Below are 24,378 nucleotides of genomic sequence, written 5' to 3' on the forward strand. Positions count from 1 at the left end.
TGGAGAACCACAAACAGAAATTAATGAGAAATAAATAGTTATGGAACCATGCCTACCCCTTAAACAATTGTTTACTCCTGCAGTCTTTATTTCATTATACTCGAGGTCATGACAGCATGAATGGGGCTGCTGTAATAACTTTCATGATCCCTTCCCAAATCTGCAAGTCTAAACAAGGTGAAAGTGTCATTGAATGTTATCACACACCAACATCAGAGGGTTTAATACACCAACTCACCTGAACACTCTCTTATTTACATTAGATGTGAATTAATGAGGGATTCAGACATTATATGCCAGATTTGAACTTTTTGTTTCCCACAATCTTTTAATCTGCACAAAATTCCAGTATTTGACCCTTTGGTGCCTTATTGACTTGCCCCTCTGCACAGAGCTGTCACACCTCCTTTTTGTCCTGAGAATGTCTCACACCTGACAGAAAATTACTGCAGTACTGAATGCAGTCATTTTTTATTTCTTGGTGGTAGCTGAGAATCAAATGCAGATCAAATGCCTTGATCCACCACAGCACTTTTTTCCATAGAGCAGAAAAACAATTCTTACAAATGCACGTTGTGAACCCGATTTATTGGGAAAAAGAAAAATAAGAAAATTAAATATGGCCAACCTGATTTTGAAAAGGAGCAGAAAACATAAGAGTATGCAATTTCCCTGAAACTTTAAGAAAACACTTATAGATGTTATGGTACAAAGGTGAAGCTCAGATTGTTCTTATTTTTAGTGACAATGTAGGAAAGAAAATAAATTTTCTAACTAATTAGCAGGAAATATCCTGAGATAGCCATTAGGGAAAAATGCCTATGAAAGCAGTACCATAATCAATTAGCAGGGATGCATTCTTAATTAAGTTCAAGCACTGGGAATGGTATATACTGCAGTGCTACTATTGAATTAATAATTTGTAAATAAGACTAGGGATAGAAACGGCAGTGTACAATTCTTATGAAGAATACACTATAAAAGCAATTATATATTATATTTACTTTAAATTTGGCATTTTATGACCTTTAACCTAAACTAATTAAACTCAATAATAAGATTAGAAAACACAGTGTCTGCCCAGTATAGAAGCACTTAAAAAATTATCTTTGCTTCAGAAGTGACCAGCCAAAATCATTAACATGAGAGCAGCACTAGAATGAAATATTTATTCAATTTCTGCTGAAGAAATGAAAGCACTTTTTAAATTATTTTGACCACATACAGGGAAGCAGCAGAAATATATAAACATGTTTATTCTGCTGCTTCTTTAAGCACACAATGCCAGCATTCCCTGACACTCCTGTGATGGGTCTACCTTCACCACAAGTACCCTTTTATTAAAAAACATTACTGGGAATGACATTTTATTAAAGTTTCACCCCTCTCAAAGTCTTTCTGCAGGAAAACATAATTGCTAATCTAAGAACTGGATTCTTTCTAGGGCTCTTTCCTACAGGTACAAGAGAGCAGCCAAGAGCAAGGAGTGACCTATTTCACTCCTCGAGACATTGGCTTCAACAGGATTTTGCTGGACATCCCCTGCTCTGGCACCTGCACAAAGCACTTCACATCCCCGGCCCTTTCCAGCTTGTAGGGACGACAGTCCTTCCTGTGGCACACAAAAGTACTTATTACTTTTCTCATTCTGCTGGGAAGAAGAACAAGGTTTCTCTTGGCTTTCCCATATAAATAAAGATCAAGAATAAAATATTTACTTACAAAGAGTTTTGTGCTGCTTTTCCAGTGGCATTTCAATTTTCAGCCTAGGTGACCTTCAGAGGCTCTCTCCAACCTCCGTGTTTCTGTGGTTCCAGTGTTTTATTTGCAATATTTCCTCCAGGAGGGGAGAAGTTTAACATGCCGGTCATAAACTATAAAACACTGATGTGAGAGTGGAGCTATGGAAAGTGGTGCTCGCTGGTTAGTGTGTAAGCAGAAATGAAATCGTAAAAAGAATTTTCTACAGCTCTGACTGGTTTTTATTCATGTCGTCTTGGAGAAGAGGGAAAATGAAATTTTAATGTTAGATATGTAGCTATTATCACATATCCAGTGACAGATACATAGATGAGTTTTTGTATTCTGAGGGGTGTTCAAGGAAGCCATTAGTCCATACCACTTGCTTTTACTGGCACATCCTAAAATCAAAGGCTGACTCGTGCCTTAGGGTTTATTTATATTGTAGCATAACTGAAATAACTAAATAATCATACATTAATGTCCAGAAAGTTGCTATTTAGCCAAATCAACCTATAAAAAATAAGATTCTCTAACTCTGCAATACCTTTGCCTGTTGGGATCACAGAGTGATGATGTGATAAACATATCAGGGAGCCACTGTCAGCAGCAACCACACTTTGGGCCTGCACCTCAACTCTCCTTGGCTCGTGCCTGAGACTCCACTTTTGCTCGGTGAGAACTTCCCAACATTGTTTTCTCTGTCTCTGCGAGGAAAATCTCTTAAAATATGTATTGGTCTCTAGTTCTGTCAGCATGGCACAGCTCTAAAACGTTTTCTGCATACAAACTCGTAGCTGTCATCGTGGTTTTGGCAGAATGCAGTTTGGGTGCCTGCATGTCCCAGCTCGAGCTGGGGGGTGTGTGACATGCAAACACTCTGGGTAAACACAATAAACCTGGTGTGTCCAACAGCAGCTTTGCTTCGCATGCACAACTCGTCTGCGTGGGAAATGTGAATTGCTCTGAAAAGCTGATGCTGGGCTGGTGGGTCTTGGCGAGTCCTTCAAGCCCTGAGCAGGGACCACAGGAATGCAGACTACAAATAGCAGCAGATATAATTTCCTCTGGGGTTTTATTATTAATCATGGATTCCTTCACATTAACCACGAATTAAGTGGGGGAAGAAAGAGACTACCCTGAGGCACCTGTAACTTTTGGCTCAATATTAGAGTTCAGCTACCAGTGCACACAAGAATGTGCATTTTCAGGAAAAAGAACATAATTATCAATTCACTTATTTTTGGAAGCAGAGGCACCTTCAGCAGTAAATACTAACCACAAGCTACAACTCATTCCTGAATGCCTTATGGGGGATGCCAGAACAAGTAGATCCCAGGCTGGATGCTTTTGGCAAGATCCTGCTGCTTTCTTCACTCAGTTCATGAGGAGGCAGACTGGCAATTTGACAGGATTAGAACCTAATTTCATTTCAGCTTTTAGTCATCCATTCATTCATTAGTATCTGATCAGCTGAAGAATGTGACAAGTTACCAGAGTAGCCAAAATATCTTTTATTAACTTCAGCCTTAGAGCCATTGCTTTTCAGTATACTCTGCATTCAGAAACATGTGTAAAAGTGGCCCTCACCAGTGAAGAAATGCACACTTACATGTTAATTTTGAAGTCACTCATTCATATTCATGAAAAATTGTATATACAATATTGGATATACCCTAGCCAAAGGCATCTATCCTTAGAATATGCCTTGTTAACTTTCCAAGGAAATGGGATCCAAAGATATTACCAGAGATGAAGCATCCGGTGATGGAGCCATTTTTCGAAATGCCTTTGATTGAACTGCATTGCTAGAGCAGGTATGCAAGAGTGCACGCTGAATGCATTTTCAAAGTGACCCTGTCAAACTCAGAGTGACTGTAGCTTCTCCCCCTGAACTTTTGATCAAGTGCTCATGATTACATGCTGATTTTGTCAGAAACTCCATCCAGGCATGAACGGTGTACCTGCTGTAGCAAGGTCATGATATCGCAAGTTTCCATCCCACAAAATCACCTACCATTAAGAACTCATTTCTACCAATTGATTGCCAAAGCTCTTGTGGAATGTATCTATGGATGTTTTCTTTTTCATACGCAGTTTAGCAGATGCTCTGGTTCCCAGTGAATTCTAAGGAGCCCCAGAAGTGCAAAGAAACATTCCCTGTGTACAACCTGGGGTGTAAAATTATCCAGGAAGCACAGTGAGCACCGGGGCAGGGAGAGTTTCCATGCCTTGGTGGGGCTCAGTTTCTCACACCTCCAGCATTCTAACTATCCATATTATCACTGCATTTATCCATATTATCACTGCATTTATCCTATCAAAATACAAATTTGTGACAAACCGACTCCCATATATTTTTACCACTTCTGCACATTGATTTGTTGGAATGCAAATACATGCTGTTAACAGGGCATCCTGTTGTGTTCAAAGCTGATATTCCCTGTTAAACTTTCTTTTCAGATTGTTTTTCTAACTCTTCTTTGTTTTTAGAATAGGAGGAATGGGACAATTTAATTGTGTTAAATAGACCTATGACAGATGTTTTTGAGACATCCCATACTTTGCTTAGATTGTTCCTTCTTAGAATCTTAAGTGTTTATTCTTTCTCCACTTGAATACTTTAGTTTCTGTTTCCTTTCTCTCTCTCTCTGGAAAAAAGAATGAAAGAAGTAAAAGCAGACTTCAGTTTTATTCTGGTAGTGCTTCAAATTCACCAACACAAACTGCAAGAACAGCTGGTCACTGCTTGCAAAATTTGCAGCAACTTCTAAATCAGAATACATTCTCTCTGAATAGATTTTAAGATATTCCCCACAAAAATGTCAGTAAATTTATTCCCTGGAAGGAGTTTGGTTTGGTTTTTGACTGGCATTTTTTCCCCCAAAGTTGTAAGTCCTCCCCTTCTGTTTCTTCACCACACTGTCCTAATCCATTCCCTTATTCATTGCTTTTATAAAAGTGTAATTACCAAAGTGTAACTGTTTCATACAGATACCAAGAAATAGACAATGTACTTTTCACAGAACACACTGTAGTCCAGAACTGCTTAAAACCAACAATAACAGCAAGAGGGGATGACAAATAGCTTCTTTTTTTTTTTTTCCTGTTGATGGATTGGAACCACACCACCACCATAAACTTTTACGATCTTCAGTAGAAACTTGGCTTTACCTACTGAGGCACAGAAGAGAACTGTTACTTGCATTATTTCCTAACTCCATGGTCCAGACTTTTTGTCTTTAGTGTGCCAAAACTACTGCAGCTTCTATTGAGTGCTGAAAGCCAAAATTCCCTCTTGAACCATCCACCTCTAAGCTCTCTCACAGAGCTCTTGAGCTGCACAGCTTTCCCTATTTCTCCACATTAAGTCATAAGACCTCATATGAAAGATTATGCAGAACCCTTGAATTAAAAAAAAAAAAAGTACATTTAGGAAAAAAAAAAGGAAAAGACTGAAATGAAACAACTTGTCATTGCATTTTCTATAAACTGCACTTTTCATCCTCTTTTACTCTTTGTTTCTTGTTTCTTTTCCTGAACCGAATATAATTTTGGCAGTGCTTTATTGTCTGCAGTCTAAATAAGTCCTTTCTCCTTGACACTGAGGCAGTTTTACCTGGCAGAGCATTAGGGGGTAAATGTTTTTAATGAGACTCCTTCACCTGTGCAGAATTTGAACTTTCTCCCCAGGGAGGAAAGAGTGGTGCACCCCACAGGGAGTCTTTTGATTTACTATTGAGCCTCTTTTGCATAACAGGCCACAGATTACAGAAACAGCAAAGCACTTACATTGTTACTGAGATTTAATACTTCGTTTATTAAGGGTCCTATTGCTATTTTAGGAGGAAGGTACAAAGAGTTTGTTAAAAATAGAAACAAAAATCATTAGGTAGTAAAGGCACTGGCATGATGCTCTGATCATTTCACAGAATCCCTCCCATCCTGAAGGGGTTGTGGATAAAGCACCTGGTGATGCTATTTGAAAGAATTGCTACAGTTTGGAAAGTGTTCAGTGTTTAGCTGTGCAAAGTGAGTAAACTTCTGACAGATGAGTTTCCTTGAGACAGTTTTTATGAAATACCTAAAAAACCAGTTCTGCTTGAGCCACTGAGACCTGAGGAAATATTTAACAAATACTGAGCTTTCTTCAAAGTCTCTCTCCTTGGCCCCTCCGTCTTCTCAGAGGAAAATAATTGCTCACAATTATTTACCTCGTAACTTCAAAATCCTGTCACCATATACAGTGTAATCACATTTTCTTGTACACTGACTTTGCTGCACCACATAAGCTGAGGGACAACTTCTGTGTATATTCTGATTATTGCAGGTCGACAGCCCCATGTTATAAAGATATCTGCCAGCACAGGCCAGATTTGATACAAGCATGAATCCTTGCACAGCAGTTAACTTGGAGGCCTGTTACTGAATTAGAAGTCTATTTTATATAACATAAGTGTTTGATGTACTAAAATATGACATGGGTGACAACATCACCAGTGGAACCTACCAAAGTGTGTTAAAATAGCTGCTCAGTCAGCTCTGAAGTGTGCCCTGACATGTGTCTGGTAGCACTGCCAGGGAATCTTCCTGCCATTCCTTGGCCACCTCCAGCGCTGACTCGAGTGTGAAAGCTCAGCTCTGCAGCAGCTGCCAGCCTCAGCTCTGCAGCAACAGCATCCTGCACTTGTCTCAGCCCCGACTCTTTCCAAGGGAACAGCAGCTCGGCTTTAAATCACCGGTGGCCTCTTGCTCATCGCAGATTGAGAGTAACGCGTTTCTTTGTCTTAAATTTGAGTTTACTCCTAATCCCAACATCACAGATGGGGTTAGGGATTCTTCCAAGAGCTGATCTCTTTTAATCTCTTGGCTGGAGTTACCCCTACCTTTGCTCCTTCAGATGGTCTGTGTTAACTCTTACTGTGTGATCTTTTAGCTCCATTTCCTGCCTCAGCTTACAGCAGGTGTATCTGACTCAGCTCTGCATTGAATTTTTGCCTTATGGTAAATTCAATCACACCGAACAAATTGAAATGTAATTCAACAACCAAGAATTTGTCTGAATAAAGAACATCAAGGTGGTTTCCTGACAATGACAAGACTCATACTCCTTCCCTTTCAGGCTTCAGAACAGAACATCCTCTTGCCCAGATTTCTCGTATTACCAAGCACAGCCTTTCTCACAATATCACACAAGACCTGAAGAACATTTCTGGGAGAAACTCCCAGCAGTTGCCTTTGCCTGCTGGATCTTAGTTACGGGAGTTCCAAGTCTGCCAGAATTACAATCATGTAAGGAAGTTTTATAACAACCAGAGTTTTAGGCAAAGTTAAAGCAGAGACAGCACTATTGTATGGACTCACAAAATAGATATGAAACTATTTTCCATCATACAACAAATTTTTAATGCAGGGATTGATAATTTCCTCATGTCATTATCAGACTAATAGGGCAAACATACAAGAATAAAAAACAGAGAAATTGTTTGATAACACAGAACAGTAACAATAAAAAAAAAAAAAAAAAAAAAAAGAAACTCTCTTTTTTAACTTAACATTTTCTCTTTTTCTGTGACAGTTGTTAAACACTCCAAAATTGCCACTTCAGGTTGTGTAGGGTTTTTGGTAGGTAGGTACTGAATCTGGAACATATTCCAAGTCACGGCAGGGTTTTGCATATTGACATAAGCTCAAGAACAAATTTCCTTTGGTCACATTTTTTCCAGTGCCTTTTTTTTTTTTTTTTTTTTTGTCTGATTCTTGCCCATAAAAAGTTTCAAATTAAAGAGACACTTGTTTGACACATTGTGTGCAATAGTGCCTCTGAACACAGTGATTTGCTCAGTATTGACTTAAAGTGCAATCTATTCAATGAAAAGACTCTAAGGAAAACTAGGATGCTGCAGGAATAACACGAAGTATTGACCTAATCTAAACTTGCTTAGAAAAACTGGCAATATCTAAATTGAAACAGTACATCTGGAGGCAAGAAGAAAAAGTCTGGTGCCTCTACAATTTACATATTCTCCCAAGTAGCAGCATAAAATAAAGCCTGAGCTGCTGTTGCAGTGCGAACCTTCTGGCTGTGTGTAAATCTCCACACAAAATTCGGGCGGCAGATCCTGAGCTGACATAGCCTTCAGACAGAGGAATTTACAGCAGCAGGGGATGCAGCTCTGCTTGGGTTTTAATGCTGCAGTGTGATGGAAAGATCTGGAACCCCAGTGCAAACATGCAGCTTGTGTAACCCCCGTTCCCTCATAGCTCACTGACCCCGGGAGATCCCTGCGATCTGAAATGGCTGGGGCCACGCTTGGGCTCACAGGGCAAATCTCCACAGGCACAAAAGGACCCACCAAGTGAAAGGCACTTTACAGTTGTACTCCACAAATGATTCCTGAACTGCAGCAGCAACCTGTGGGACAGCAAACCCCACCCCAGCCCTGCAATTCTCCCTGTTCTTTCTCTGTGTGATCTGTGAAGGCTGAGCATCGTTTTCTCACTACACCCTTTCCACCATAAGATGTTTAAAATCTATCTGGCACATGTTCATGTTCTCTGTTATGCCCCAAAACCAGTTCCACTCAGCATTTCTTCAGTGAATAATTCTGAAGCAACAAAATGTAAAAGAAGTCTGCTTAGTGTGATTTCACCTGCAACAGTTTTTTTCTTCATTGTTCCTGTTATTCTTGTAGATCACTTTTTTTTTCTTTTTCTGGAGGAAGGGATTTTCTGTTTTCATTTCTAATTGAGTATTAGAAGATAACTGGCTCATTTCTATTAAAACCTAAACAAAAAGTAAATTATTATCTATTTTCTACCTAAGATCACACGGAAAAAGCTGTGTTTGAGATTACAGATTCATGAGTTTAATCTTAGACTCTGAGTAAGATATTATTGAATCATATATGAACAACAATAATCAAGATTGCAGACATTATTATTTTATGTTTAAGGGCATTTTCATTGAAAAGTTGACTACTGTAATGCAATAATCCTACAGTTTGGAGTAAGCTTTATGGATATAGCTTTATGAATATGCATTGCATAGCTGTTTTTCTTTTCTAACTTTATATAAAAAGTCTCATATGCTAATTCCCACTGCAGAGAATCTCGGATGAGCCCTGAATTTACTTCTAAGTTTTACCCTCATTTATTACAGACTAACATCAGAACACTTTTTCTTAATGTTCGAGAACAAAGTTTGCTGTACTCAAAGCCCAAATCATGTGTAAAAGTCCAAACAAAACCCAGCACATTTGGAATATGCAATGGCATAGTGATCCAGTATCTGTTTTTCCTGTAAACAGCATTAATTTTAATAATATTTTTACACTAATGTCTGGTGCAAAATTAGTCAGTCTTTCTTGATGTTCATTCTGGGTCATTCTGCTTACAAAACTCCCATGCAACAGCTTCTTCTACTCACGGTGGCTGCTTTAATTAAAACTTTTAAAGACTAGACCCAATTTCCAGCTGTAGGTTCAGGAAATGCTACTTTCACACTCTTGTCCTGAACATTTTGAGACTGTGGTCACCTAAAAGTTGCGTGTGCCAGTGCACAAGATGAGAGGAATACTCCAGGGGCTGCAGCGCCAGCAGATTCTGGCATTGATTAGCTACGAATTGCAACTCTGCTCTAAAGCTATTTCACTGAAAACCATAGAACTGCAGCGTGTTGCTCTCATTAAAACAAATTAATCTCCTCCACAGAAGAAGCTGATGGTTTGGCAGCAATTCCATCCCTCTCATGTCATGGAGTGGTGCAGGAACATTTTGCTTGTCCAGGGAGATGCTGTGCACAGATTGTCTGATATTCCCAGGCAGCTTTGTGAAGATGTACTCTGGGTATCAGTGAACAATTCCCAAAAGTATTGCTGGAAAATATCCACAGACTCCACAAAGTTTTGAATGTCTTGGATTTCTGCTTATTGACCTTGACATAAGTGTTTGTTTTGGTTTGGTTTTTTTTGGTTTTTTTTTTGTTTGTTTGTTTGTTTTTTTAAGAAGTCACTGAAAATGTAACATAATTACTTGGAACTACTTCCAGTAGAATACAGTGCAAGATGAAATATTGTGGTTTATTTTTCTCTCCCATTTTTGCTTATGTGGTGAAACATCATTGGCATAATAAGAAGATAATGTAGCACTGTAAGTACTGGATAAAATACTCCCAGTGCCTCCAGGTAGGTGTGATTATTACCCTACACCTCCCCCTAATTCCCAGTACTCTATAGGCTACTTACAACTTGGAAATGTTACTTATCTTTACACTTTTAGATAATGTCCTAAAAGTGTTGATGCTAATGCCATGCTTAATTTGAACCACTCTCGTTCTAGAAAGTATTTTGGTTGATGTTCTCAAATTTCTTTCCTCACCACAACCTTACTGGCTTCTTTGGGTGAAGCAATACAATTTTATTTGTGTTATTACAAAAATAGGGGCCCTAATTATGAGATAAAAATGTGTCTGCTCATAAAGAAATGCAAAAAAATGCAGTAAGGGAAATGGAAGACAGATGCAGGTTCATTCCATAGTAGGATGAAATAAGACACAAGAAATGACAAGATCTCAAAAAAAGTCTGAGCATGGCTGACTGTTAAAAGCATCTGATAGCTCAGGTTAGATGAGAATGGCTTCAAACTAAAAAAATGTGTGATCAAAAGTTTGGTAACAATAGTTTTAGCTGAGCTCAGAAGCTGGAGTAGGGCAAGATTAAGAGAGCTCCAGACAACCTTAATTAGAATATTGCATAAACCAACAGAAAACAAAGAAAAGAAGCAGAGTTTTCAGGAGCTTGGTGATTTTAAAGGTTGAGAGGCTTAAGACTTAATCATGTTTTTATTGTCAAGGGAAATGAAAGAGAAAAACAGGGCAAGGCATATAAGGAAATGTGATGGGACAAGCAGAACAGGTAGATGAGGAAGTAGATGAGAAAGTTGTGCTTCTTTGTAATGAAGGATCTTTGTGATGGGGAAAGAATGTCAAACCAACAGGAAGGCACAGATAAACACCTCATTTTGTCAGGTTTTTTCCCAGAAGAAAGCGACAAGATATTACGCAGTGATATAAAAATAAATGGAAGCAAGGGAAGAATAAGAAGGAAGCCCAGATTTGAGAGAATTTTAAAACAAGTCCAAAAAATGTTGGGTGCCACATGCAGGAAAAAGCTGATGGCAGCGTTGAATAAGAGATCTGTGGAAAAAAGAAACAACAGCATGCCTGAAAAGAAGAGTGCTCAATAAAATAGTAAAGAAAAGCTATTTTGGTACAGAGGAGTTTTGTAGTAGGGCAGCAGATTAAATGAAAATGAGAACAAGGAAATGCACAGCTCAAAAGAAATTGGACATTAGCCTGTAAGCTGAAGCATCCAGAATAAGGGAAGGATATTGCAAGGAGGAAAACAAAGAGCCAGGTGGAAATCTGGTGCTGATAATGGGAAGAGCTGATTGAGGAGTAAATGTCAGGAAGCTGGAGAGAGAATGGGGCAGAGAAGCTGTTTGCAACACCACTCTGGGGAAGGGAAGCTGTGTGAAGAGAGCAAACTTGCTGGAAAAAACCCAAACAATTCTGATCCAGGGTATGAGCACGAAGCCAGAAAGGGCTGCTTCTGTGTTTTGCTAAACATGCACACATTTAGATTATGTAAGTGCTGTAGAGTTACCTGGGATCTGAGTCACAATTTACCCATCTCAAAACCTCACTGGAAGTGCTGCAAATCCTCTACAATTTAGAGCAAAGGCCCTGCTCTCATTTCCATCAGAACCCTCTCCCCTTGCAGTGAGGATTAGGGGGAGTCACAAGGGCTGAAAGTCTTCCAGAGGTAATGGCCCCACCCGAAGGACAGAAGAGCTGGAAAAGGAAGAGACAGCTCCTCCCTGTTCTTAAAATAAACACAGACATAAACACAACACCCAACCCCTAATGGGATGTATCTGTGCATGTGCTAAGGGGTGTGACTCCAGGGATGATGCTGTGACATATACAGCATAACATATGCATTCAAGTATACATTTTAGGAACACAAATGCTTTGAAGTCTAGCAAAAGTCTAGAAAACGTAAGATTGTTGATCTTTGGGATAATGCTTACAGTCCTTTGTACTGCCCATGTAAAAATAGCAGTGTTTGGGGCATTTTCTTCTTCCTAAGAGTGCAAAAGAATCCTGTAATACTCCTCAGAAAGGGTGTCTGGTCAGAAAAGCAGAGTAACATATTCCAGAAGAAAGAAGCTCTAATTCTGGAGAGAGATGCCAGAAGCACTTCTGCTCCTCTCCATGACTGCATTAGAGACAGGCTGCTCACAGGAATTTACCAACATGACGATACTCAAGAAGGTTAATTGGAATTAACTAAAATGTATGAACTTTGAAGTGGATTAATTACATTATCCTAAGTCCTTGTGTAGCTATTCTTATTTAAAATTAAAATGATCTTAATTTAGTTTATGTTATTTCGCTCCTAAACTAACGATAAAATGAATTAAGATAATTTCAGAACTCATTTGCATTAATTTTCCTGTGTACACGTGTGTAAACAAACACCGACATCCTAAAACTTAAAACCTCATTGAGTTTCATTAAGCTTATCAATAATGCATCAGAACTGTAAGACTGGTTTCCAGACACAGCTCCTAATGATGCCACCATTTGGGATGAGCACAATACCCAGACTAACGGAGACACAAATCCACCAGCTTTGTAAAGCTTTCAGATCCTTTAGAAGCAGAAATTCCTTCGGCAGATAAACCTGTTCATGCAATTGTATCCAAAAGTGGGTCAGAGTAAATGAAAGTTATATAAACATCCTGGTTTACACATATTTCACCTTTGAAATAACAGCATCCTAAAGACAGGAGAAATTAGCAAAATCTTTCACCAACCCCAATGTATGCTGGGATTATGATGCCCCTTTAAAGGCCAGGGAGCATAAAACCCGTGAGAAAACCTGCAAGCCTGTAACATACAACTAAGATTAAAAAAAAATTCCAGCACTCCTGCTGGATGAATGCTGACTGTTTATTGAGGTTATTCAGAAAACAGACGGTGAAAAACAGACTTCTAATGAAATCTAAAGGTGTAACTCTAAATAAAATGCTAGAAACAAGTCTGAAGCCAGTGTCATGGCCAGTTTATCTCATGTGATTGGCAAAAAGCACAATTGCCTAACAGCCGCAATAAAGAGAGCTCTAGATAATACTTTTAAAGATATTGCTGTCAGTGAAAATTTACTGCATTTCTTTATCAAAACTGAGAAATGCAGCAAAAACATATTCACATGAGAGAACTGTTGGAATGTTTGTTGTGTGACAAAATATTCCAGTGTAAACAACAAGAGTTCATAATGATCCAATAGATAAATTAAATCTTGCTTACTGAATAACACCAGGAAAGGAGCAGTGCCCTGAGTGCCCAGAACCCCTGTGCAGTAATTAGGAGGCTTTTCACCAACAAAATGATTACAAATTGCATTTTATCTGCCTAGTGGCTGAATCTTACTAATTATGGATACATAAATTGACAGAGATGAGTTGTTTATTTAGTATGACTGTTAGACTGATTTAAAAGTTGCATTTTTTAAATATGAAGCTTTTGCTATACTAATTCTTCCTGCAGAGAAGTTGTGACAAACATGCTTTAGAGATGCTCTTCCAGAACGGAATTCTCACTGTCTTTTATCCTGTGCAAGGACAAAACCTACTGAATGCTATTATAAAGAAGGGATATAAAACACTGTAATACTGGAGATAAGAGCTAAGGAACAGGAATCAGGAGAGGCATTTTCTGTTTCTGAATCTTAAACTGGTGTCTTGTGTGACCTCAGGTATCTAAACAGTTTCAGTTTCTCCAGTTTTCAACCTGTTTTTATATTGTTTATGATACATAAACCTAAAAGAGATTTAAGAAGATATAGTTCAGCTGAATAAGTATTTTATTATTGCTGGGCTAGTTAAAACAAATATTTTGAGAGCTGCTCTGCTTACCATAGCACTCATTTGTTCTCAAAAAAAATGAGAGAATGCCTGGAAAGTTCTTACTGAAGAAGGAACTTGTAAAAAACAGTGGAGATGGATGACCCTGGCTTAAAACAGTTGTAAAACGACTCAGAATGTAAAGCTTTCCTTTAGCTCTTCATCAGACTCGATGCTCTTTCTGCTGTGTTTCACATCTTTTAGCCAGCACGATTTGTAATTTTGTGCAACCATAATCCTTCCTCATCTTAGCCCACCGCTCTGGCAGAGTTATTTGCTGCTTTTCCCCATAATCAGGGCACTCAGAGAATAAAGAACAACATTAGTCCAGCTTGCTGCTGGTCTGACTGCAATTATAAACCAGAGCTAAGCCTGGTTTGTGTTCATTAAACAGGAAGGTCACAGGTAGCTTTGAACTGACACTCATTCTTTGTGTGCAAACACATTCCCTTTCATGTCCTCACCCCTCCTCGTTCATACTATCCAATGTGAATTCTTTGACACTTCTTAAAATATTTTAAAGTGAACTTATTTAAAAATTGGAAAAGTCAACTCATTAAATAACGCATTTGTAGTAAGAACCTTTTATCTTCCACTGAAGGCAGTAACAAGAGTCTCTCTGAAAATTTTCAATAGACAACAAACAGCCTCTTTGAGTTTAGAGCTTTCTGAAGTGACTGATCCCAACTTTCTCAGAAAGGTATTTCCATATGCACTAGATATATGCAAACACTGACAAAAAAAAAAAAAAAAAAAAAGAAACATTTTGAATTGCACTTACTAGAAGTTATATCATTTTACATCCTTAGATTTATTAGAAATGTAAAGTACTTCTTGAAAGTCACGTGGCTTTCCTACTGCTTCCTTTATTTCTGATGGCTTATTTGAAAACTAACTTCAGTTCTGGACAAACTATTCACTGACTGTGAACCAGCAGGAGCTCTACTAAAGATATGGTGCAACCTGCACACTCCAGTGGTGCAGCTAAGAGACAACTCTGTCACCAGGCACAGCCCTAAATTCCATGTTGGATGATAATTCTGACTGAAACCTACCTTTCATCTTTTCCCAAACTTTATTCACAGTAAGATTCACCCAAAACTCACCGATAATCATAACACTCAGCACTAATTACACTCTGTTGGTTCTCTCCTGCATGCAAGGAACTCAGATTCCACTATGCGAGCACCACAAAACAATCCTTAACCTGCAGGTCTATAATTCAGGAAGCTGAGTTAGGAGTAACATAGGAAGAGAAAATTCTTACAGGATAACTAAATCTCAATTTCAGTCCTTTCCACTTAGGTGAAAAATAGCCATGAGTTGAACTTGTTCTTATTTGATGTTCCGAGTTCTGAACTGCTCATCCAGGAATGCAAATTACAGCTCCACGTCGATCCTATAAATTACATCACTCTAATGCTCCTCACACCTCACCAGATCCAAACTTTTTGATACCATGGCATGCAGAAGAAGAGGAGCATTTTAAATACACTCAGCTCTAATTCAGTAAAGAAAGAAAGGGAAGAAAAAGTTCTCGTAAGACTTTGGTTTCTATATCTTGCACTCAAACTCTTTCTAAAAAGAGCAGTGATTTTTTTGTCCATTTAAAAATGAGTTGTTTGATGATTACCTCAAAGAACATTAAGAGAAACATGAGGATAATTCCATCAAGGCTTTTAAAAATCCTATATGCGATTTGTCGGGTTTTTTTGAGGGTTAAGAATCTCAACTGCAGTGGCAGAAACAACCCCGTATCTGCCATTGTTCATCCTCCAGGGCTGTCCCTCAGCACCACATTAGCTTTCACAGGGAGCTAACTGCCTCCACTTTCATTCGGAACATGTAGTGTCTGCACTCTTCATTGGTTGGGTCATACACGGTTTACTCTTTTATGCATTCTCATCTCATTTCTGCTTTCTTATTTAAATGCAGTTTTATTTATTGTGGTGTAAAAAGAAAACACTCTCAGTCCAAGGTGATCGCTAAGAGAAAAGAAGCGCTGAGTAGTTTTGTCATTCCTGGCCACGTGGTGTCATTCTCTTCGTGCTTGTACCTAAAACTGGCAGAGTGGGACATTGTTGGGGGTTTGTCCAGGTTTTTATCTAAAAGTGTTTTCAAGCTTTCACAGAATCACAGAATATTCAGAGTTGGAAGGGATCCACAAGAGTTATAAAGTCCAACTTTTAAGTGAATGACCCATAAGGGGATTGAACCCACACCCTTGGTGTGGTTATTAACACCATGCTCTAACCAATTGTAGAGACATCAGTAGCCCTAATAAATCCAGGAAACAAAGTGCTGGAGTTATCAATACACACTGCAACAGGGTGTGATGCTGGCAGAATGGATTTTAATTGCTGTTGTCGTCGCTTCTGATTATTTTTATTTCTTGTGAGTTTAAAAAAAAAAACCCTTCAAAATTATGAATTATGGCATGCAGAGTTTCTGACATGCTGTAGAAATCTGCAAGCTTTGACCAGGCCTTAGCAATCCTGTGTGCATACATCCATTCCCTCATCCACTGATTCCAGACAAAACACTGTCAAAACTGAGAAAGTCAAGTACTCAAGGTGCGATTGTGCCTTGTGTTTGCAGCCTGAGGCCTCTGCAAGTGTGCAGTTTGAGACAGCTTTTCATGACAAAAGCTTGGATGCAGAGTTTTTATTTAACACATAGTGAATTTTTGGTTTGTGTGTCTTCATTAGTGTGTGAGTTGTTTAATTCTTACTGCCTGCTTCAAACTCAGCTATCAGGACAGACCTGTTCACCTCTTGATGGGAGGATTATTCATCTCTTTACCACCACTTTGTAAACTCCTCACTGGGGGATCTGACTCTTCATTGATAATAATGAATCTACTTTCACCGAGTCTTTTGAGGAGAAGTATGTGATGGGCAAGAACTAAAGGAATTAAGTTGGAGAGAAATTAAGATTGAGGGTTCTCACAAATGTTTGATGAGCAGTCTGGGCAATCAGGACCCAGCAGTTCAGAGCAGTTCACAGCACTTCCCAACAAAGCTTGTCAGAAAAATTGTGCATGAAAGTTCCAGTTTGGAAAGCACTGATTTAACAAAAATTGTAACACACTGTGAAATACACTGTTTCACTGATGTAATGAGACCTGGTCTGGGTGTCATGTTTAATTACAGATATAATGGAAAATAAAATTGCAACCTGCTATCTATCCACCCTTATAAAAGATGACTTAAATCATCTTTATACCCAAATGCTATTCATCCGACTTGAGAAGTGTTCAGTCCGCACCTTCTTTCCACTGATGGTCCATAGTTGCTAACACAACACTGCAGTCTAAGTCTGTGCATCAGAAAAATCTCCACGTTGTTAAAATAGAAACTCAGCAATAGAGAAACATATAAACATATATAAATCCCTATCTAAATAAAAATCCAACTCTTCTAAACAAAAAGAAAAATCAGCGCAGTGTCGGTAATCAAATATTATTAGAATAAGGAAAGGACAATTGTGATCAGTATGTACTCCTGTTATCTGCTTTGCACAATGTATTTCCCACTTAAGCTCTTACAAGAAAAGGTGTGGAAGACCATGGTTACACCCAGGCAGGCTTTAGGTTCACCAGAGGAGATGCCAGGCATTCGATCAGTTTTGGTTTTCTCATCACATACTTCACTTCGGCATTTCCACGTGTGTGGCAGACATTCTGCCCATATCTCAAAAGCCTAATTTCTATCTTTCTTCCTTTGGGAAAGAATTGCAGATGATCTGTTAGGAAGGAAGATACCTGACCTGAGCCACACTGTGTTCACACTGGGCTATGAGCAGGGATTGCTGTCTAACTCCACCCAGTTATGAGAAGGTATGGGGCAAGAGAGTCCTTTTCTGGAACCAGAATTAGTTCCCATTAAGCTGCCTAATGACCCTGGGATATTGGTGAGCCCTAACCATTTCTTAATAATGGATATTATGACTCATCCATCCATCCTGCCTTACTTCTCAATGCACCATTGAAAAGATAGGAAACCATTTTACCAACATACCCTAATGTATCATAGCAATATAACTTCTAATAGATTTTATTATTGCTTTTAATTCTTTTTTCTTTCAAGGATATTGATTTTGAGAGTACACTATTCTTGCAATTAGATACAACTGTTTTTTCAGTCTGTAATCATTTTTGCTTTGTAACTTTTGCAGGAGACAAACTGCCTTAATACAACCCCTGATCTCTCTGAGTCATGTAGGGATGTTAAAATAACAAGGACATAAATATGATACACAAGTTACTGAATACAAAACAACAGTCTGCACTAAAAGAAATGGGTTTATTGTCTGACTTGTCAACAGCCTAAAACCTAAAACTGCTACACACACAGCACTTGGAAAGCAGTTAGGCAAAGCAGCCTGAGGTAACAGCTGGGTGGCACAAAACGCTCTTTTTCAAAGTTCTCTACCAAGAGCTGCACCAGGAACCTCCACTGCAGCCTCAGACATCCATTCCTCAGCAAACACATCCTCCAGCCTCTACAGAAGTACTCTATAGAGAACATATTTCATGGTCTGCTTCTCTGTGCACATTTACATAAACCCAGCAAGCTGCTCCAGTGAGAAGCTGGTGCTTTACACGAGCAGATCGCTGTTTGTTCTATCAATAGGACTTGTTTAAGCAGAACCCTGTGAGCTGCTTCTCCTCTATTAACAATTTTGCTGTTGTTCTGCACATATTAAGCAGCTTCCTTGGTGATGCAGAAACGAGGCATTAAGCCATAACAAGAAACATCATTCTAGTATTATCACAAAAAATTGTATTTACTATTCACAGCATTGACATTTACTTGTTTTGGGGAAATAAAAGTGTTAAAAGTCACATGAAATTTTGTCAGCACCTTTTTGCACAATTAATGCTGACTGCTATACATATAACCTGGATGAAATTTCTGCTTTATTTTCCTAATCTACATCACCCAGTCATAGCTCTTTTATTTTTGGTGGATTTAGAGCAAGAAATCGACGTTTCCTTTAGACATCACCAGGGTGGTACCAGTTCTCTGTTTTATGATCTACATGAAAACATGGTCTTTGTTGTAATAGAGAGCTTGATTTTAGTGTACACAGAATGCCCCCCTGGGTGCCCTTCAAACTCTGCTATTGTAATCATCAATAGCAAATCCCTGCCAAAGAATGTGAAAAATTAAGACAGCTATTGGTTAGAGCCCCAGAAAAGGTAAAAGCCTTCTCTCATGATTCCATCAAAATTAAATAGGACTTAAATTGCACAAAGATGTCAGGCACAATCTGGGGACCAAGCTGCCTTTTTCCCAATGCCTTCAATGTGCACACCAGCTCTGTAGCCAGAACTGCCTCAAAACCTTTTGTAAGTAATAGTAGAAATTAACATAAAAACTTTCCTATCTTGAAGTGATCGTGGTCTTTTTCCTGTCTGTAACTACCTCAGTCAAAAAAACAATTCAAACCAACCCAAACACCTTTGGAACAACACAGAAATTACTCTCCTCCAAATCACCAGGAGCTGTCACTGTTTCTGCCTTAAAAACCAGTAAGGACAAATTCAGGAATTGGCCATTTTGTTTCTCTTTTTAGTCAGGGGTATATAGTGACATAATTTTTCTGCACGTATATCTTTTTTACTTCTAAGGGAAATAAGAGCTGGCGGTGTATGCAGCTTTTGAGGACTCCAAAAGCACACCTTCTTCCCTCAGGGAAAAAAAAAAACAAAAACCCACAAAACAGCTCCTGCACCAACATGGGTAACTGCAGTATTTAAAACTGTGAAACTGTCTAAGACCATTATTGATTTTACTGGGCATGGAACAGCTGAAGCATTAGACAGCGGCCATTCCTTGCCATAAACATTCCAAGGTATCTCTGTGTCTTCAGCAAACCCAGAATGCTGCTGTTAATGTGCAGATTATTCACTTTGGGATCCTGAAGGTGTCCTTGATGTTTTCCTCCCTGCAGCTGAGCCCCAATGACAACCAGAAGGGCAAGGCCACCACCACTTATTACGATGTAATGCCGTGTTAAGCACATACCTGAATACTCATCTTGCTGGGGACTTATCCCTGTAATTGCAGCTGCAAATCTGTCATATATGGAAGCCTCTGGAACTTTTTGTAGCCTTATTAGATGAGAGAGGGCCCAGGCAGCTCAGTGGCACTGTGCTCATGAAAAGCAGCCCAAAACAACTTAACTGACCGTGTCACCTGTTTTACACTTATGGCTATCCTAATTCTAATTTAATAAGAAACAAACAAACAAAAAAAAGAGCACCAAACATTCAAAGGTGTAATGGCCTTGTTTTAAATCACACACTGCACTGGGATTAGAAAATAATTATCAGTCCTCTTTTAAAGTAAGGAGATTATCATGCTGCTAATTATTCTCAAAGGAATAGAAGAGATGAGAAAATAATCTAAAACTTTTCCTGATGGAACTAAACTCATGACTAGGCCTAATAGGCTCATTATAATTACCAACAACTTTTGCTTTGCTAGTTCCAGAAAGAATTGTGACTAGGGTAACACTTTAAGCTGACTTTCCACACACACAAGTTCTGTTGGCTGCCTACACTATTGCACAAATAAAGATGGGCCAATCTCTCTGTAGAGAGATTTTAGAAAGAAAATTAATTAAAAAAAAATAGAAAACAACAACAACAACAAAAAAAAAAAACCAAAAAACCCCAAACATAGATTTAATGGTAGTTTATGTCCCACTGAAGGAATTCCTTGCAGCTGGTGCTTCAGCAGCACAAAGCTTTGCATCTGCTATGCTGCCATCTAAAGGGTATGGAAAAAGGGAGGAGAATTAGATTTTCCATGTGCTCAGTGGGAATTATCAACTAATTGGCACTTGACTATCCGAATTCTAGGTTTTAATTAGAATGGCACTCGAAACCTGAGGGCTGTTGACTCAATGTATTGGACAGGATCACCAGCAGCAGCAAAGTAAAACTTGTACTTTGAGAGATTTCCTTACACGGGAATGTCAGGAGTCAAATTATTTATGGACTGCATGACAATTCACAGCTCAGAAAAATTAACACAGAGAGCAGAGAGCTGTGCAAACAAGACCTTCAATCTACCCTTTCCCTGCTCTATGACTGAGCAAGCAGCCAAATCAAAGTCCTCTTTAGTCCTCCTTAGGCGACCTCTGCATTGACTTCAAAAGAAACTGGAACCTGGTAATACAAATTAATGAAGCACAAGATCCTACTCACCAGGTGTGTTTTCCCAAGAAACCTACAATGCTAATTAAAAAAAAAAAAAAAAAAAAACAACTTAATTAATAACATTGTATTTTTCATAATTTATCACAGTTTTCTGTTTATTTTTATTATCAGTTTTTTTCCTGAATTATTTCTCTTTTTTGCTACTGCATTTTGTAAGTAAACAAACAAAAAAAAAAAGTTATAAAATAATGGTTTAGGTCTCATTAAGATTTTAATGCCACAAATAGAATATTGAAATTTATGTAGTTTATCTAAAATATTATTCAATAATGGATTAAAAAACAAAAACTATAAACTATTAGAGAAGTGTTTTTTCAGTTTTTGTCCATGTACTTTGTTTTGGAATTTATTCTAATGGGAATACAGAAAGGCCAAATTCCTGACCAACATCTTCCTCTGGATGACAAAAGTTTTTTGCTAAGTTCTCTTCTGTGTTTCCAGCTTTAAAACCGAATATGATCACAACCCAGACAAAAAAGCTCTGTGAAAACTGAATAATGTTGATGAAGTACTTGGATGATGTAGGGAAATTGGCTGTGAACAAAACTCACCAAGCCTTTTCTGGGTAAGAATTTTTTTAACACTTGAACCACTGCGCTAGTAGAAGAAAACACACCAATATGACATTACAAATATTTCTGCCTTCCTAAAATTCACTAGTTCAGTGGCCTGAAATCTGGACATTTGTCTTCTGAGAGACAGAGATTAAATACATTCATCTAGAAATTGTAGAAAAGTGTACCTAAAATTCAGGCTGTATAAACAAAGAGCAGAGGTTTTCCCAGCCCTTGTGACCAGTGGACAGGACATGGAGCAGCAAATTCAGGAGATGATGATGACATTTGAACACTTACTTGGCCTACAGCAGTCACCACAGAAACTCCTGAAAGGAATTGAGTACCTTTCCCCACACATTCCAGAGCAAAGGGCAGGTACTGACCCATAGCTGCTTGAAGTCAGACCCCAAATCTCATTAGCTGCTTTCAGAGTGTCAGTTCTGTTTAGCCAGACCCCTGAGAAGGAAGAGATTCCATAAGGTCCATCGTAGGGAGCCTGGTGCTAAAAATACTGTGTATTAACAGTGAAATATGCCAAAATTCTCAATGGCTATTGCAGTCATACATAGCTTATATCCTGCTGCAGAAAGGAACTTTAGAGTACACTAAAAGAATGTCACTGATTATCATATGAAGAGAAAAAGGACTGGTTGAGATGTTTGTGTATGGAGGACAACAAAATACGAAATAGTCAAGTGGATTTTGTGCTTTAAGAGTAACCATAGATGGCTTTAATCCACATTTCTACTGCCACAGATGGAACTGACCAACTCCTTCCTCAGGAGTGAGCAGAACCAGTCAAAGCAACCAGAAACAAAGCTTAATTTCTGCTTTCTCCTGCAGTCACAGACACTGCCAGGCACGGGGCTGGGTCCCTGCTGGGTGACCTCTCTGAGAACAGACAATTTGTTCTAAACAAAAACCATCCTTGTTCTTTTCCAGTGGTTTTGGAAGAGCTTTGGTATTTTTTAGCTGGAATTGTATTTACTCAAATTATGAAAAATGACAGCCATTCCATTGATTGTACACAGTTGTTTGTGAAAAGCAAAGTACCCTGCAAAGATTGAATACTTTGACATTTATATAACAAAGCATTTACTCAAAATAATTTCTAAATTTATCTTCATTATGCTTTTTGATTTAAAATTTGAATTTGAAAATGGTACAACAAAATATGTGATTTTATCAGAAATACATGTTTTGATTTAACTTTACAGACCAAAAAAAAAAAAAAAAATCCTGTGTTTTTTTGAGCATTTTAGAATTTTTATTCATTATGACGTATTTGAACACCTCAGATCATTTTTTTGGCAAGCCTTAACTGAAATAGAAAAATATGAGTTAATCTGGCAAATGAACAGCTCATCAAAGTAGTTGACAGCACATGAATAAGGGCTGATGCATGTTTCAGTTTGTATTATTAATTGAAAACTAGGGCTTCCAGGAGTTTTCAATACTGGGTTTGGTGAGGATAATTTTAAATGCATGCTTAATATATTAAAAAGTATCAAACGTGTAAAAAATAGAAATAACACTTCAGTACTTGTCTGCCATCAGTTAAGAGTAATAAAAAGCAACAAAATACTTTAGAATAAGAGCCAATTTGTAAATTAAACCTTCTTAAACGCAGCCAAGTTGCAAAGAATCACCCTATTTGTCTTCTGCAAAATCCAAGTAGAACCTTGGTGAGTGGAAGCTCTGATTGCAAAGACCAAATGAATGCTCCCAGACAACCATAAGCACCCACACGGTGCATGCACACATTTTATTCATTAAAGCTGTATTTAGAGCTCTTTCTCCACTGTAAATCCGGTGCTTATTTCACTGCATAAGAAGCAAACCAACACTGGAGATTATCTCACATCAGGAAAGCTGCAAGGAATCCAAAGTCAACAGAGCTCGTTTGCCCAGGTCTTAGGAACACCCTACTTTGCAGCCAGCTTCTTTGTTCCTGTATTATTTTGTTTTGGAGGAATTCTCTCCTGGCTTCTTGCAGGCTTTTACAATAACTAAGATATGCAAGACAAAAGTTGGATACATTTACCCTAAAAACTGGGTCAAAAGATAATTCTTTTAAGAATTTTTTTTTTTTTTTTTTTTTTTTTTAAGACCCTACATAAAAGCACAATGCATTATCCAGGGCAAGGGGAAACACAGAGTGCCTTATTTTGTGTTAAATAAACTAAGCTGGTAGAGCAGCAATACTCTGTAATTATTTATTAGGTGAAAAACATTGCCTGGTTGCAAAAAAAAGTACTTTAAATGTGAGGTTTGTCAGAGAGAAGAAAACAGCCAAACTCGAAGACATGATGTTTCTGTTTATGTGAAGCTGATCGCACTTGCTCTTAAAAATTTATTTCAAGTGCAGGATGGATCCCATATGAAGTTTATACCTTCCTATTAAATAGTGTAAAAAGATCCATCTGCATTCCCCTAAAAACACACTAAAAATTGCATCAAGGGTACAACTTGGATATGCTGGTCAGAAACTGAGAAAGGCTCATTTCAAAATTACTGGTAGACTCACAGCTATTTATATTAAAAGATGACTCCAAGGCATGAGCAAATAAGGAAACTCCAGCACATTTCTACCTCACCAGCTGTAAGCAGATGGGAGAGAATCAATTATCAAAAGGAGTTAAGTGTAAGATAGATTTTTGTTCCTGCAAAGGAACATCACATAAATTACCAGGGCAACATGGGAAGATTTCTAGGCTAACATGAAGTTAAAATAGAGCACGGTGTGGATAAAACCAGGCTGTCTCAGAGTTGAAAATGGTATTTTTCCAAGGTTTATGAGTAATCAGTTGAAGAATGTCGGTGAGTTCTGCTTGTCTCCAATTTCTTCTCAGCCTCTACGGATCAGTGCACCTGAGCCTG

At 38.3% G+C, this 24,378-nt stretch overlaps 1 protein-coding gene across 2 annotated transcripts in view; it reads right to left on the reverse strand.

The window, feature by feature from the left end:
- The window catches only part of PCDH11X (protocadherin 11 X-linked), a 438,889-nt gene that overhangs the window by 66,092 nt on the left and 348,419 nt on the right, over nt 1-24,378 (reverse strand). The window lies entirely within an intron of this gene.

The sequence above is a fragment of the Corvus cornix genome, chromosome 4A, assembly GCF_000738735.6.
Source record: "Corvus cornix cornix isolate S_Up_H32 chromosome 4A, ASM73873v5, whole genome shotgun sequence".
Taxonomy (NCBI): Eukaryota; Metazoa; Chordata; class Aves; order Passeriformes; family Corvidae; genus Corvus; species Corvus cornix.